The sequence below is a fragment of the Astatotilapia calliptera genome, chromosome 5 (genome assembly GCF_900246225.1).
Source record: "Astatotilapia calliptera chromosome 5, fAstCal1.2, whole genome shotgun sequence".
NCBI lineage: Eukaryota > Metazoa > Chordata > Actinopteri > Cichliformes > Cichlidae > Astatotilapia > Astatotilapia calliptera.
In genome coordinates, this window is record NC_039306.1 from 14,937,100 (window position 1) to 14,953,466 (window position 16,367).

The following is a 16,367-nucleotide window of genomic DNA, read 5'->3' on the forward strand; positions in this document are numbered from 1 at the left end:
GCAGTACCGGAGAGCTCTGAACCAGTCCATGCTTTTATTCACAAAAACAAATTCAGGACTCTGGTAAGTTCCTGCAATTAGAAATTGTGGTTAAATAAGTCATGTTGATTTTCCTGTGAATGAAAATAATCAAAACAATCTTAATGAGAAAAGAAAATGCTTTGGTATTTTCTTACCATTGTAACAGATGAATGGGTATTCCAGTGAGCAGTTGATATCATACCAAGACCAGTACCAGTATGGTGAATTCACTAAAGCTTTTGTACAAAAATAGTAAACTGAGAAGGGTTCATTTTTAGTTTGATTTTCCCATTTCCAGAAATCATCATTGATCTGGGATACATGTCTCCAATATAAACTTAGGTAAGCACCAATCCAGACCTCAGAGTTGTAACCAGCAGATGAAACTGTTTTGTTAAATTGTTTCATTTCTGTAGCGTTTTCGAAGTTGGCCAGGTCTGTGTAGTTCACTCTACAGTAACTCAGAGCCGCACCCCAATCTAAGGACTTATTAACAAAGTAGTACTGACGGCATCTGGAGAAGATGAGACACCCTGTGAGGAAAAATGATTGATCAACATCTCTGAACATGCAACCTGGATGTAACATATCAGAGTGATAAGCACTGCCAAAAATGACTGACCTGAGAGACAGAAGACACCCAGCAGGATCTTTAGAGTCATGATGCTGCTCTGTGAACTGTGAAAGAAAACTCAGCCTTTATAATAATAAAAATGCAGGGAAATCCCACTCCTGCTCCATGTTCCTGTTTCTGAGAAATGTTATGGGTGTGTTGATCAGTTTATGCAAAATGTGTCACAGAGACTCCTTTATGGAAACAACATTAACCAGGTTTGTTTAAAACTGCTAAAAATTCAAACTTCAGGCTTAAAGTAATAGAAATGATTTTAAATGAGTGTTTTATCTTGTGTTTATCTACATTTATTTCCAACTGCAGTGTTTTTTTCTTAAAATTTCAAGAAGTTTTATTTATTTCAGTCATTGTTTTTAATGATACTGCACAAGAGTGAAGCTAATCTGCTTGATTTTAGAAAAATATGTCACAAAATCATGTCACTGAATTACCGAAGTTATATAATTTTTATTTTCATTATTTGATTGAACCAAAGAATGACCTAAAACAAAAGATATGACTGATGAATCAGTTAAAGGAAACATTTAAAAGGCATTAGAAAGATTAAGTTAAATGTTTTAACATTTTACCATCAGACGCTTCACTGTGTGCATCCTGGCCGTCTTATAGAGCAGTTGTGGCTCAGCTGATAGAGCAGGTCATCTGCCAGTTAGAAGGTGGGAGGTTCAGTCCTTGACTTCTGTGAATCTGTCAAAGTATCCTTGGGCAAGAGCCTTAACCTCAAATTACTTGTGATGTATCCACCATAGCATAAAATAATGTGATTTGTAGTATTTCCAGAACATACACTGTAAAAAAAAAATCTGTCAAATTTACGGTAAAATACCGGCAGCTGTGGTTGCCAGGAATATACCGTGTAAAAAATGTGGAATCTGTAAAAGACAATACGGTATACTGGTTTTGTAACCCTAATTTTTAAGGTAGACAACGTATTATTTTACCAAAATCATGATAGAAAAAACCAAATATATTTGTCAATTATACAGCAATTTAATGTAAAAAATGCAACTTTCCATAGCTTTTTACGGATATTTGCAGTAAAAAAAAAGTAATAATATAATAATATTTACAGTAATTTGTTGTTAATTTAACAGTAATAGGATAGACCCTATTATTGTAAATAACTGTAAAAATAACAGAAATATGTTAAACCTTATTAATACCTTTGACAGTAAAAAACACAGTGAAATTGTATAACAAATTACAGCATTTTATTTTGACCAGATACATTTTACGGTAAATTCCTGGCAACCACAGCTGCCGGTATTTTACCGCTAAAAATACAGTACAATATGAGGAACATAAATGGTTTACCGTACATTTTACATTTGCAACCGCTAAATATAGAAAAATCTAAAGATGCTCATATACAACCAAGGTAGAGAATATTACTGATAAACAATGAGAAAATTTGACATACCATTTGAAAACAGACTAAACATATTATTTTCTCTATTCCTACAAAACAGCATAGATCTTGAGAATACAGCATGTGTCCATATATATGGCTGGTAATCCATGGAGGAATGAATAAACATGAAACAAAATATTACCTGCCCCTGACCTATCAACAGTAATGAGTCACTGGGTCCTGCCTTGGTGAAGGAAAGGACTCGGTGGAGTTTCTAATGCGCATGGTGTTGAAGATACAAGCTCTGCAGGAGTACTTCAATGTCCATCAGGAGTTCACTTTGGACTGGCAGGATCCCCTCTGCAGCAAAAAAAATGGACAAAGTTTGATCAGTGCTTGAGCAAAATGCACAGAAATGAACAAAACGTGCTGCCAAAACCAGATCTAATGATAAATGATTTCTTAAGTGTAAAATATACAGTTCTTAAAGGATAGCTATTGTCAAAATGCAACCTGGGCTGTTTTTTTCAGTTTTTTTTTTTTTACTGTAAACGAGACAAACATATATCTAAAAGCATAATTACGACAAACAAGCCGTTTTTGAGATTGACCGTGATTTTGTTTTGTGGTCAATAGCCAGTGAATGGGAATACTAGGGGGCCGGGGCATAAATTTGAGCACATCAAAATCGATACAGTAAAAAAAAACAAAAAAAAAAAAAAACAGCCCAGGTTGCGTTTTGGCAATAGTTATACTTTAAATCTACTTATGTAAAAGTTATACATAGACAACGCAGCCCTAATCACAATCATAATTTGTTGGAAAACGTATTTAAGTTTCGTATTGATTTATCATAGAACTTGAAGTTAATGGCTGAATGCATGGTGATGAGACCTATCATTCAATCTACATTTTATAGCGTATGAAACTGCTCACCTGGACATGAACCTGAGCTCGGCTGATTAAGATTAGTGTCTCCTGTCCATCTTTCTTTAGCAAAACTTGAATAATACCACTGCTTACCTCTTATTGAATCTTTGGGTGCAGACTCAATTGAAGAGCCTCGTATAAACAGGCAGGGTGTGATGTTTAGGGAAACCAAAGAATACAGCCGCCATCATTTCTGCCAGAAGACTCATTGGGTGCAACGAAGCTTTCATTGTGGACTGGCTAGATACCTTCTGCATTCAGAAGGAAACAAGAAGGGCATACACCATAAACAATAATAACTGACAAAAATAATGAGACAAGAAATTAAAGTAACAAAATAAGTGCAAATCAAGTTTCCCTGTGTTACAGTCTAGCTGAATGTTTTTCAACAATTTGATTTACGGTAAAACACATACCAAATATTTCCAGCCAAGGTTTGTTTCAATCTTCAGCATTTTTTTCCTGCCATTGTCTTGAAACTGTTTCATCTGTCTCTCTCATTTGATGCTGTTTACAAAAACAAAACAGCAATATTGTAAAGGGAAAAAGGAAAATTAATTTAATGGAAAAAAAAAGATTATGACCTGAAATCTCACCATTTCCTGAGAGTCACAGGTCCTTTGAGTATCCTTATGGTTTCTGCTCAAATTCAGTGTCTGAAAAGGGCAGGAACAAAACAAACCTTTTTAATCATAATAAAGACAAAATAAGATTTAGAGACAGACGACAAAGAAATGTGTAAAATATCTTCTTGAATCTGTTTACTTTACTAACCTTGAAAGAGACTCTTGGGTCTTAGCTGTGCCACCACCCTTAAACCTTAAAACAGATGGAGACGATATGCTGGCCTGGCTTGAAATTTCCATATTTGGTGCTGTAAAACAATATCACAAACAATAGATTAATTGTACTTTTTGGACCTTGGCCAAAGCATAATAGAAAAAACAGAAAGTCCTTCATGGCTATTGTGCAATGAAATCATAATACTTACTGGTTTGTTTCTCAGATGTCTCCACTCCTAATGATTGTAGTGCCTCCAGTACAATTTCAAGGATTGAGGCAGACAGGTCCGGCAGCACCTTAGTAATGGAACTCCTTATGCTGCCCCCCATTTCCAAGATGTCTGATAAAAGAATGTGAATAAAGGTCAATTTACACCAAGTGGTACCTTTGGTCTTAAAATATGAAGCTGATCTTGCTTGATACTACACTTTTATACAGTGTTTCGTAAGTACCAAACTAACAGCACCATTATTGTGACAGCACACTGTGTTTCAGTGGAACCATTTGGTACCCATACTTCATGTAAGATGTTAATGGATAGAAATCAATTAAGTCAATGGGTTTTGACCAAAAAAATCATTTTATTTAAAACAGCTTACTATCACTTATGTCACACAGAACATCAGCAGGAGGCTCAGTAGAGGGCTCTTCTGATTTCTGCCACAGATCAGACTCTAGCAGACATCTCAAAGTCTCTCTTAAAGGCACATAATAGGCAAACCTATCTTTTCTGTTTTCATCTCTCCCTAAAAATATTTTCTTTGGTTCCGCATAGTTGAAGGCTTTTTTAAAGATCTGAGCTCTGGAGTGCACTGTCCTCAATGGCCCGGTATGACATGCAGAAAAAAGATCATAGCTTTTGACAGACTCACAGACTTTGTTGATGTCCTCCTCTGATAATGATGTGTCATCTTTTAACAGTGATGCAAGTTTACCCAAACTGTATGTCTGTCCCAACTCATGCATGTTCTGCATTTCCTCTACAATGTTCTGTATGGTTGAAGCAGGCAGTAGAAACTGACCCTGCAATTTTAAGTAGAATAGTGAAACGTTTCTCAGAAAAAGATCACAGAATTCAGGGGGCATTTCCATGTTATCTTCATGTGTAATAGACTGTGCAGCAGGCTCGGAAATCAAGGGTACAAAGTCATCTGATGTGGTTGGAACAGATGATGATTGACATGCAGACTCTCTATATAAATCACCAATGCTGCTGTCTGAAAACTCTGTGTTTACGTGACATGTGAGCAGTAAAAGATGATTTAACTCTAAAGGTATTTGTGCATCCTCTTACTGGACAAGTGACCACGTGTCCTTCTACAATATGGCTCTTCAGATGAGCTATTAACTCTTTAGAGTTCTGACACTGACGTTCACACATCGCCATTGCACATGTAAACGAAGAAACCACCGCCACACCAGTGACATGGGTGGGGGCAGAGTGTCTTCGGTAAAAATGAGCCTTAAACGCGCCATACCTGGTGTATGTCTGCTTGCAGCCTGCTTCAATACACCGAAAGAAACAACGTGGCTCATTCCGATGCAGTTTACAATGAAGCACGTAGCCCCTTGATGACTGAACTACCTTACCACAGAAATTACACGTTAACATAACTCCATGTACTTTGGTAATTCCTCCCTAGCGAATTAAGCACGCCAAATACAGAAACTAATCCAGAGCAATGCTTCCCTCGCAACAGTAATGCTAACTCAACTCACAAATGCTAACTAAATTCACAACCTCACTCATAAAAAACGAACTGCTAAAATTATCTATAAACGCTGGGCTGGTGGATTTTTATAACAGAGATAACTTGAAGTTGCATGTACTCACCTCACCTCGAACTAATTGTAAGCTGCCAGGATGTCTACAAATTCCGAAGATGCTGTGGTCCAAGCAGCAATAAATGGCGCTAATATACGAGTTCAAAACTGTGTCCGTTAGCGAAGCCAACTTGAGTCTCCTGCATGAAAAAAAGAGCGGTTGGCACACAGCTCAGCAGCGCGCCGCGCTATTGGTCATTTTCAGGTGACGTCATCCCGCAATGTAACGTCGCTCTTTGTTTCTTTAGGAGGTTCGAATTTGATCAGAAGTCACGTCTGCAGACCGCTGCAGCCACGTCTTACCTTGCTTCCCCTTTTTTTGGTGAAATGGTTCGCTCATACTGCACAATGTTGCTACCAGATTTTTTTTCTCTGCAATTCGAACGTAAAACGTCTGTACACAGTTTACCAGCAGTTTAGCTACCAATCAACAGCGATCACACAAATTCAAAATTTAAGGCCGACCCACTTAAGGTGGTCTGATAATATGGCGTGAAACACAACAACATAAAGTTGTTTTAAAATAATAATTAAAAAAGATTATTGAAATCAATTTTATTCACAACCATAAACTTTATTTTTAACATCTTCTTTTGCTGTTGATTTTTTTATCAGAAGGTTAACAATGATATACTGCAGGCCTAACTTTTAATCTGTATATCAGTATCTGAATTTTAAAATAAAAAAATACTATCAGTTTTATTGTCTTTCACTGCTGATATTTGCTTTTTTTTAATGGTATGTACTGGTTGTATTATTACGGTGGACCCTATTTTTTAACATCTTGTTTCTGTAAAAATGAATGTTTTTGTTTGCTTAAAAATCTACAGCTTTATACTGTGAATTCCAATGTGCACAACCCCAAAAGATGTAGTTTTACTCAAATAATACCGTAAAATCTAAGTTTTTCAGAAATTTTCAACATTACAATATGTAATTGTAAAATGTATGCATATTTATTTGTTTTCACAGAAAATATTTATAATTTCAACATTTTATTACAGTAAAAAACAAAGTTTTATCCAGTCTCACAATTAACGGTTATTCAATCTATTTAATACAGTAAAAGGAAGTTTTAGATTTTACGCTCCATTACCGTTGGAATTTGACGGTGTTTTGCTGTATATTTTACTGACATTTTTTACAGTGTATTTTGTTTTCACACCAGTGATGAATTCCTCAGTAAAACTCAAACATGTTTCGGTAAGATCTGGGCTCATGTTGAAAACCTTCTGCACAAATATCACGCATCTACAGTGTTTGAAGATACGTTTCAGTAATCAGCTGAAGTTTGTTCTGGATGCTAAATTCCCCTAAACAATGCCTCTAAACACATTGTTGTTTGTTTAGTAACCAAACCTTTTCTTTGTCTTTTTGAACAAATAAATAAAAGTCCTAATATTGGAGCTCCTTCTTTTTTCCCCATTTGTTTCATCATGACAAGAAACCCGTGCCACTGCTGATCACAATACTGGTTTTTGAAGATCAAATTTCATAAATCAGTCACTTTTGAATTCAGTCATTTTCAGAGGATCAAAAGTAATTGGACAATTTATGGGTAAAATCATGGCCCAGAGAGGCCTGTTCACTCATTCAATCTCTTGGGGAAGTAGGTATAATTGTCTTCATACAGAAAGTTTACAAGAAGATATAAACGAAAAAACAGGAAGGCTAGATTAAACTTTGCCAGGAAATATCTAAAAGAGCCCCCCAAAAATTCCTCAGATCTTGCACCGATTAAACTAAGAATAATTTGTAACACGATGATGGAAACCAAAATGTGTGGAGATGATGTCACTGTTGATAGATGTAGCAAGATATTCTGTCCTTACATGTTATAGAGCATCTTATCTTTCCATAGATAAAGGCAAATTATAGAAATTAATGCAAAATTCACTAAATGTTGTTTATGAAGTGTCTGAAGCTCAGAACTGCACGGAGGAGTCCCACTCCCACCCTTCCTCCCACATTTACTTAAAGCATACGAGCTTAACGACAGACTGGTTTAGGACAAGTGGCCACATTAACTTTATAATAAAGATGTGTTCTTAGATTGATTTAACAATAATACCTGCATGAATCTAAACTATCTAAACAATCTAAACAAGTGAAATCCCAAGTCTGACACCAAGACGAGACACAAATCCCTTTTGGGTTGCGTCGGGAAGTACAAGTTAAATCTGCTAAAGAAAATGTGTGGAGCTATCTGCTGTGGCAAACAGATGTGAAACAGGAGCAGTTCAAAGTACCTTTATCTGAATAAACTGCAGTCCCGTGTGTCGTGTTATCAGGAATATGCAATCTTTCTTTCTAACAAAGCGCCAAAGAAATTTTTTTTTGGAAATTTGTTTTTCCTTTTACTGAGGCAGGAACTATTCGCAGCATCATTTGCATGAACAGAAAGTTGAAGCAGAGTCAGACTGCACTAAACAGCAGCTTCATTTACACAAAACATCAAGCCAAAGTGTTTTTATGAACAGAAGCAAAGCTGGCTTTAAATTTAACAGGCCAGTTTTCTTTCTGTCATCATTCCCCCCTTTATGGAAGACTTCTCCATCCGACTGCTCTCCACTTCAGAGTGACTCCACTCACAGCTCTCCCTTTCATATTGTGAAAGCTGCTGAGTGATACAAAAAGCAGGTTAAAAAAATAATCTTTCTCAAACATCACATTCACAAGATTGACCGTGAGGTCAAAGTTACTGACATCTCATGTGAGATTTTCAATAGATACACCTACAGTATTAATTCTAGGTGAGATCCCAGCAAACAAGGGAGCGTTCGGGGATTGTTCACTACCCCACTTCAGCTAACGTTTTCTAAACGTTGTGTGTAGAAGGTTTTCCTGATGTTAGGGGAAAGTTCACTTTAGATTAAAAAAATGGTTGGGAGGATGTTTTAAAAACATTCCCCAGATTGTCAAAACCAACAATAACATTGTAAACACAATAACTCGACAAAGTCTATATAGTCTAAATCTATAACCTCGACCTTCACCTTCAGGTTGAGGTTGAGGTAATAGATTTTCAAAATTGTCAGAGACTTTCAGTAGATCCATTTGAAAATCCTACATCTCCTTTTTCTTGAGTCATCGTTTTCACAAAGTTGGGTGTCATCAACACCGTTCTGCATGGTGGGGTAATGCTAACACCCCATCAGCCTTTTTCCAGTTGAGGGGTAAAAATGAAATAGATCTTTCAATTCAATTAAATCTTTATTGCCAGACTTTATGTCCATAAAAAACAAGACAAAACACAATCTATAAACCTTAATAAAAATATTAAAAATATTAAACATTTGTAAAAATATAAAACCAAAATATACATAAAATACACAATTAGTTAGAAGAAATCAATAAATACACAAACACTTCAACTAATGCTTAATGCTCTCCGACTGTATGATTAACGGGAACCACTCGCTGTCGGATCTGTGGGTTCTAAAATTATACTGTTACTAGAGCCATCCAGTCGTTCTCTAAAATTGAACATTAACTTTCTTAAACGTGCTCTAAAAAGTCCAAACACCCACAGCTACAAATATCTGACTGGCACTACCCGTTCTAGGTATCGTACAAAGGATTCTCATTGCGCAGCACGGCAGCACAGTATGGAACGCCAGGACTGCCATAATGAATTAATTAAATACACCATTAAATAATTAATTAAATGTGGCAATAATTAATTAAAATTGGAATTAATTAATTAAATAAATAGTTATGATATATGTAATTAATTAATGATTGACACATTTAATTAATTATTTATGTATTTCACGTTTTAATTAATTATTGACACATTTAATTAATTAATTATTGACATATTTAATTAATTATTTATGTATTTCACATTTTAATTAATTATTGACACATTTAATTAATTATTGACACATTTAATTAATTATTTAATGATATATTTATTTATTTCATTTTGGCAGTCCTGACGCCTGGCTCTCATCATGAAATAATTTTATCTGTCAGCCTCACCCATCAAACTCAGGGGGCGGGGTTAACGCTGATCGAGTCAAAACCATTGCTTTGGCCTGGTGGCCATTGTTTCTAGCACACAACAACCGGCATGTGGAAGCTAACAGAACTGAGCTTTGAAAAACCCTGTTTGTGTGTTACCAAATACCGTTTTAATATTTTTTTTAGCCGAGAATGTAGTGGTTTAATCTTCATGTGTCTGGTCGGTTTGTCAAGATACAGCCTCTTTGCAAAAGTGTTTCGATGATTTCGGAGATGTCTGCCCAGTCTCACGGCAAAGCGTGGGATAGACCCGCTCGCCTCGCAAGCAATCCCACCGACAAAGCGCAGGCCCCGGTACACAGCTGTAGTAACCCCCGCTGACTTCTTTTACTGAGGTTATATTTATCGGTGTTTTATTTCCTGATGTTCTTATGTGTCCTACGTGTTTCAGTCGCCAATTCTGAATTATAACTAACATTAAAAACATGTTTAAGGAGGAGAGAGAGCAAATAAATCTGTTTAACATCTGATCTTTGGGTTTTTGTTCAGTAATCAGCGTGACCTGTGTATAAACACATAAAAGAGATAACGTTGGTGTTTCCGTCATGTAGTAACTGCTGGCTTTAACTGTACAAAGGTTGTTCGACACTATGAAACACATACAGACTTCATGATGTTCGGCTAATATTTTTATTGTGAATATTAATCATGCTGACCTCGCTCTGTACACCACGCAGCGAGGTCAGCATATCCATGATATCCTCAGCTCCATGAGTTAACACAAAGTTTCCCAGCTGACTATCTAACTGCCAACTATTCCAGAGACGTGAAAATATACAGCATAAAGAAAAGTGTAAGAGACTCAGCAGCAGATTAGAATAACAGTTTGTGGCGTGAATAAGACACGGCGGGACCACGGAGCAACGTTCAGAGTCATCTTTATTTACATCTCACCACACCACAACACCCCCAAACCCCTCAGTCCCCGTGTTTTTAACTAGGCGGGCGTGATTAAGGATGCCGTGCAGGTGCGTCCGCCCTCCCTGCACGGCACCGCAGACCACGCCCCACCACATACCCCCATCGCCCGATTGAGGCCGGGGAGCCATCCGGCCGAACCTACTCCCCCACCGCCAGTGGGAGAGGGAATCAGCCCGGACAGCTGGCACCCCCAGGCCCCGGCCAAGCGACGGGGAGGTGCGAGTTCAGGCACAAGCGTGAGCCCCAGCTCACAGGTGGCTGGCCAGCGGTGTGGCGTGTACAGGCCTCTGGTGGTGGTGAGGCCGGTCTGGCGAGCACGGCGATCTCAAGCGTGGCGCCCGCCTCGCTCGCCAGTTCCACTCGAGCAAGCTCCCCTGGCACTGGGACCTCCAGCTCCTTGCGCGGCCCCTCCGTCACCGCTGTCGCTCCCTGCTGGAGCAGCCCATAGCGCGACTCCTCCGTCACTACTGCTCCCTCCGCCGCCACTCCCGGCTCGAGCAGCCCCTCGTGCAGCTCCTCTTTCTCCAACCGGCGCAGACCCTCGCGCACCTCGTCTGCCGCCTCCGGTTGGAGCGGCTCATCCACCACTCCCGGCAGGAGCAGCCCTTCACCTGGCTGTTCCCCCTCCTCCGGCAGGCGCAGATCCCCGCGCGCCTCGTCTGCCACCTCCGGCTGCTGAGGTGCCTCACGCGGCTCCTCCACCGCTTCACTGTCCTCGGGACACACCTGTGGGGGTGGCGCCCAGGCCCAGAGCAGCGCCGCCAGCTCCCCAATCCTTTCCAGGTGCCGCTCGGACTGGTCCTGCAGCTCTTCCTGCTGGCGACGCACCTCCGCCGCCTGCTCCCGCTGGGCGGCCGCCATTTCGGCCACCCTCTGGGCCAGCTCCTCCATTCCCTGGCTCCGATATGGACCCGCCGTGCTGCCTCCTGGGTTTCGGCACCAATGTGGCGTGAATAAGACACGGCGGGACCACGGAGCAACGTTCAGAGTCATCTTTATTTACATCTCACCACACCACAACACCCCCAAACCCCTCAGTCCCCGTGTTTTTAACTAGGCGGGCGTGATTAAGGATGCCGTGCAGGTGCGTCCGCCCTCCCTGCACGGCACCGCAGACCACGCCCCACCACACAGTTATACATTTAATAAATCACCAAATGAATCCAAGAAACGAGCAAACCTGTTCCGACAATTTGAATTTGTATTCCCTCAGCTGCAGACTCGCTGCTGTTTAAATGTTTGAAAAGGAAGATTAGATATAAACAAACGTCAAACATAGACTCAGTCTGCCTTCACATTTGATATGAGGCCAGCACGTATAGTGGCCTCAGCAGGCTATTACTGAAATACACGTGCTATATCATAAACTATGATATAAACAGGGAGGTCCTATTAACATGTTTAGTTTTAAAGGACACCTTCCTGCCTTTAGTCTCATTCATGAGCAGTATTCGTTTTCTTCTAACATCCAGAAGTCTGCACGATGTGTTTCATAGTTTGTAACAAGCCTTTGACAGGTAAACATAACATGACCGAAAAAGCAAAAAAAAAAAAAAAAAAAAAAGAGAGAGAGAGAGAGAGAGAGTGTTGACATAAGAAGAGAAAATGCTCTCAATTATGGAGACAGGCAAATGGTTCATTTATGTTTGATGTGTGTTTATTCCTCCCTAAATATCGTCGGTGAAGTTCGCCATGCACGTCAGATTTTCCTGCGCATTTTTATACCTCTGCCAACAGAGAGAGAAAAAAAATCACATTCTAACAGACAGCTGGTGCTTAGAATACAGTTGAATAACTATTAAAAAACAGATGATATTTAGATGATAGTTCAGTCTAACACATGTGCCAGTGGTTCATTAAACGTCTGTGAAACTATGCAGTTATGAAACGTAACTTTAACCTCAGCCAAACCGATTTGCTCAGTTGTAAATAAAACAGCGAAGTAAACGTGACCCGACAGACAGAACCTGAGTGAATGAAGTCCAGCGTTTAACCACTGAGAGCTAAAACTCAGCTGAGGTTTGAAAGCTGTGTGCCGGTGATTGGACATCAGCCGCTGATAAAGCTGGCTCGCCTATAAAGTGCTCTGTAAGGAAACAAGCTCCAGCAGCTCTGCGCTCGGGGAAAATACTATATTTACTTATCTTGTGAAGTTAAACTGTGACTATCACCAGGTAACTAGGCGTGTTTCTTGAATTAGCAGCAGGTGTTAAACAGCTGACAGATGAGGAGGAGGATGCATGCAGGTAAACTGAGGGTCTGCTGAGCTGATCGCTGGTTTCGTGAGAAAAATGTCAGCTCGTTCTTTATGTTACAGAAGCACAGAGACACAAGACCAGGCGGAAAGAGACGATCGTTCGGTGAAAATGAGAATCTGCGAATGCAACATGTGGAACACGGAGAGTGGAATATGTAAACAAACCGGTTAATGTACCCCCTCGGTGCGCTCTGCATGCTAACTGTTAGCAGAGCTAGTGAAATCTCTGAAAACATCTGAGCACTTTTGCAAACATGTTCTATGTTGACAACCTGACCAGACATACGTCGCGACATTCGCGGCTAAAACACTGTTAAAAGTGTAGCTGGTGACAGAAAAACGGCCTGTGATTTGATCTGCATTCTGGGATAACTGGCTGCCCCAAGTCTACACAAGCAATCGATTATCTAGGATCGACCTGTTTTGACTTACTTTGCACGGCAACCAATCAAATGTTAGAGAAGCTGCATGGGCAGCGTTAACCCCGCCCCCTGAGTTTGATGGGTGAGGCTGACAGATAAAATTATTTCATGACGAGAGCCAGGCGTCAGGACTGCCAAAATGAAATAAATAAATATATCATTAAATAATTAATTAAATGTGTCAATAATTAATTAAATGTGTCAATAATTAATTAAAATGTGAAATACATAAATAATTAATTAAATGTGTCAATAATTAATTAATTAAATGTGTCAATAATTAATTAAAATGTGAAATACATAAATAATTAATTAAATGTGTCAATAATTAATTAATTACATGTGTCATAACTATTTATTTAATTAATTAATTCCAATTGTAATTAATTATTGCCACATTTAATTAATTATTTAATGGTGTATTTAATTAATTCATTATGGCAGTCCTGGCGTTCCATAGCACAGTGGAAAGGGCTGTGTTTTTATCATCAGCGTGACAGTGCCGTGCCGCCTTTGCCCAGGGAAATGAGCCCGCCAGCGCTCTCTAGCGGCCGCGATAAGGAAAGGTTGCTCTTCATAGAGGACTCACGCTGGGGGAGACGTTTTCTGGTCGACTCCGGCTCCCAGAAGAGCCTTGGGAACTCTTGTGTCGTCTTTGCATACCTCCGCAATGGTATATTATTTAATCTTTAAAAGTACCACCAGTTTGAGAACCGCTGCATTAAACAAAACTACTTTAACTAGAAGTGCACGAGAGCTGAATTTAGGTGCAATAGTATTTGCCTCCACATAGAGCTTACACTGTCGTCTGTATATGTCATCGTCATCATTTATTTGATCAGTAATAAAGCGACTGAGGTATTTCACCTTTTTATGAACTTCAAGAGTTTTTGGGACAGTTTAAACAGGCAAATTTAGCTGTTTGTCCTGCTTGGTTCTACATCTCAAAACACCACTTTTAACAGCATTGTACTTTATATCATATTGCACACCATACTCAGTACAGATATTAAGAAGCTCCTGTAACCCAGCACTGCTTGGACTAAAAACAACCACGTCATCTGCATACATAAGATGATTTATCAATGTTTTACACCCAGTGTTACATCACAACCACCCTCCACCAGTCAGGGCTGTATGGCAGAGTGGCCCGACAGAAGCCTCTCCTCAGTGCAAGACACATGAAAGCCCACATGGAGTTTGCTAAAAAAAACCAAAAAAAAACCCAACCCAAACACCTGAAGGACTCCAAGATGGTGAGAAATAAGATTCTCTGGTCTGATGAGACCAAGATAGAACTTTTTGACCTTAATTCTAAGTGGTATGTGTGATAAAACCACTGCTCATGACCTGTCCAATACAGTCCCAACAGCGAAGCATGGTGGTGGCAGCATCATGCTGTGGGGTGTTTTTCAGCTGTAAGGACAGGACGACTGGTTGCAATCAAGGGAAAGATGAATGTGGCCAAGTACAGGGATATCCTGAACGAAAACCTTCTCCCAAGTACTGGGGTCCTCAGACTGGGTGAAGGTTTACCTTCCAACAAGACAATGACTCTAAGCCCTTCTACTAAATACTGAGCGAAGGGTCTGAATACTTCGGACCATGTGATATTTCAGTTTTTCTTTTTTAATAAATCTGCAAAAATGTCAACAATTCTGTGTTTTTTCTGTCAATGTGGAGTGCTGTGTGTACATTATTGAGGGAAAAAATGAACTTAAATAATTTTAGCAAATGGTTGCTTTATAACAAAGAGTGTAAAAATTAAGGGGGTCTGAATACTTTCCGTACCCACTGTATGTGATAATTATTGTGGGTAAATTCTTCATTCATAAATGTCGATTTCTGAATATAAAGCCGTCCTTTTCATAAACTTTACGAAGAACTGTGCCTCTTCCTGTCATCTGTAAAGTTTATGGACAAAAAACAAACAGTGGATCTGCATCATATGGTTAATGAACTAAAGCTTTTAGAAAACCCCAAGGTTTTAATTTTATTATATGACTTTAATTTAAATTTTTGTTAATTTTATTTATTTCTTCAGTTGCTTATTTTTATTTTATTTTCATTATCTGTCTTTTATATTTTGTAAGACAGCCTGTCGTGGTATTATCTGTTGGATAATAAGTTGGAAAAAGTCTTTGGCAATATTGCCATATTTGTTATACTTGTTTATGGAAGCCAGTTTCCGCTACTAAAAAAAAAAAACAAAAACAAGTATCCATAACTCAAAATTTCGAGAAAAAAAAGTCGAAATTTGGAGAAACATAGCGAGTTAAGGATCCCCTTCTTTTTTTTTTTGTGGCGGGAGTATGGAAGTATGGGCTTCCATACTTGTTACATTTGTTTAATTAATAAAATAAATAAATAAATTCATTGCTCTTGTTTTTTGTCCAGTAAAATTAAACTGGGTTTAACCAAATTTTCTTGAACTAGTCCATTAGTTGCACACAAGTTTTCAAAAAGTCTGTATGCACGGGATTTATCGATTTTCACTTTATTTATTTATTTGTATTCCACTATTCTCATTTAACTTTAAGACCAAGAAACCTTGTTCTTGTCAGGGTCCTGGGTCTCCTGACCCAGCGTTTTAGTTCTTTGTGATTTTTGTATTATTGTACTTGGTGTGAGTCTCTAGTTTCGATCCCTTGCCCTTCATGTTTCTCTATGTCCCCTCTGTTCTGTGTAAGTCTGTGTCTGCATGTTTGAGTTCCCCTCTGTGTCTCTCGGTTCTTAGAGTCCTCTGCCTTATGGTTTATGTTTCTGTGTTTCCTAGTTGCTGTCTCCACTGTGTCAAGTTCGCGTGTGATCTGTGTGATCCTTCCTGTTTTACTTTGTAGGTCCGTGTCTTATGTGAATGTGTCCTGCTTTGCTTGTCTCATCAGTTCTAATTTCCCCCAGCTGTGCTCTCCTTCTGTGTCTCATTCTCCTCGTTACTTCCCAGTGTATTTAGTCCCTGTGTTTCTCTGAGTCAGTGTTGCGTCGTACCCTCAACAAGCTGTGTGTGTGTGTGTGTGTGTGTTTTGCCTCCGTGTTACCAGTGTTTTGTTTCCAGCTCTAGTTCCAGTTCAGTATTTCTGCTTCAGTGTTTTAGTCCACCAGCGGGTTTTTTTTTGTCTTTTGGTGAGTTTAGTTAGTAAGAGGTTTTCCAGCAATAAAGCTGCGCTTTAAGTTGAACTTCTGTGTCTGAGTCCTGCA

General features: G+C 39.2%; 1 long non-coding RNA gene across 2 annotated transcripts; it reads right to left on the bottom strand.

Moving 5' to 3' along the window:
- Positions 1–1,849: 1,849 nt before the first annotated feature.
- Positions 1,850–6,096, bottom strand: LOC113022238 (uncharacterized). Of its 2 annotated transcripts, XR_003272407.1 has the most exons (7): positions 5,554–6,096; positions 3,928–4,059; positions 3,711–3,810; positions 3,533–3,592; positions 3,353–3,443; positions 3,030–3,187; positions 1,850–2,366 (listed from the first exon to the last, which is right to left on the bottom strand). It is a non-coding gene; the product is annotated as an uncharacterized LOC113022238 (long non-coding RNA). The 2 variants fall into 2 exon arrangements; XR_003272406.1 differs by having other exon boundaries at positions 3,928–6,096.
- Between the last annotated feature and the right edge of the window lie 10,271 nt (positions 6,097–16,367).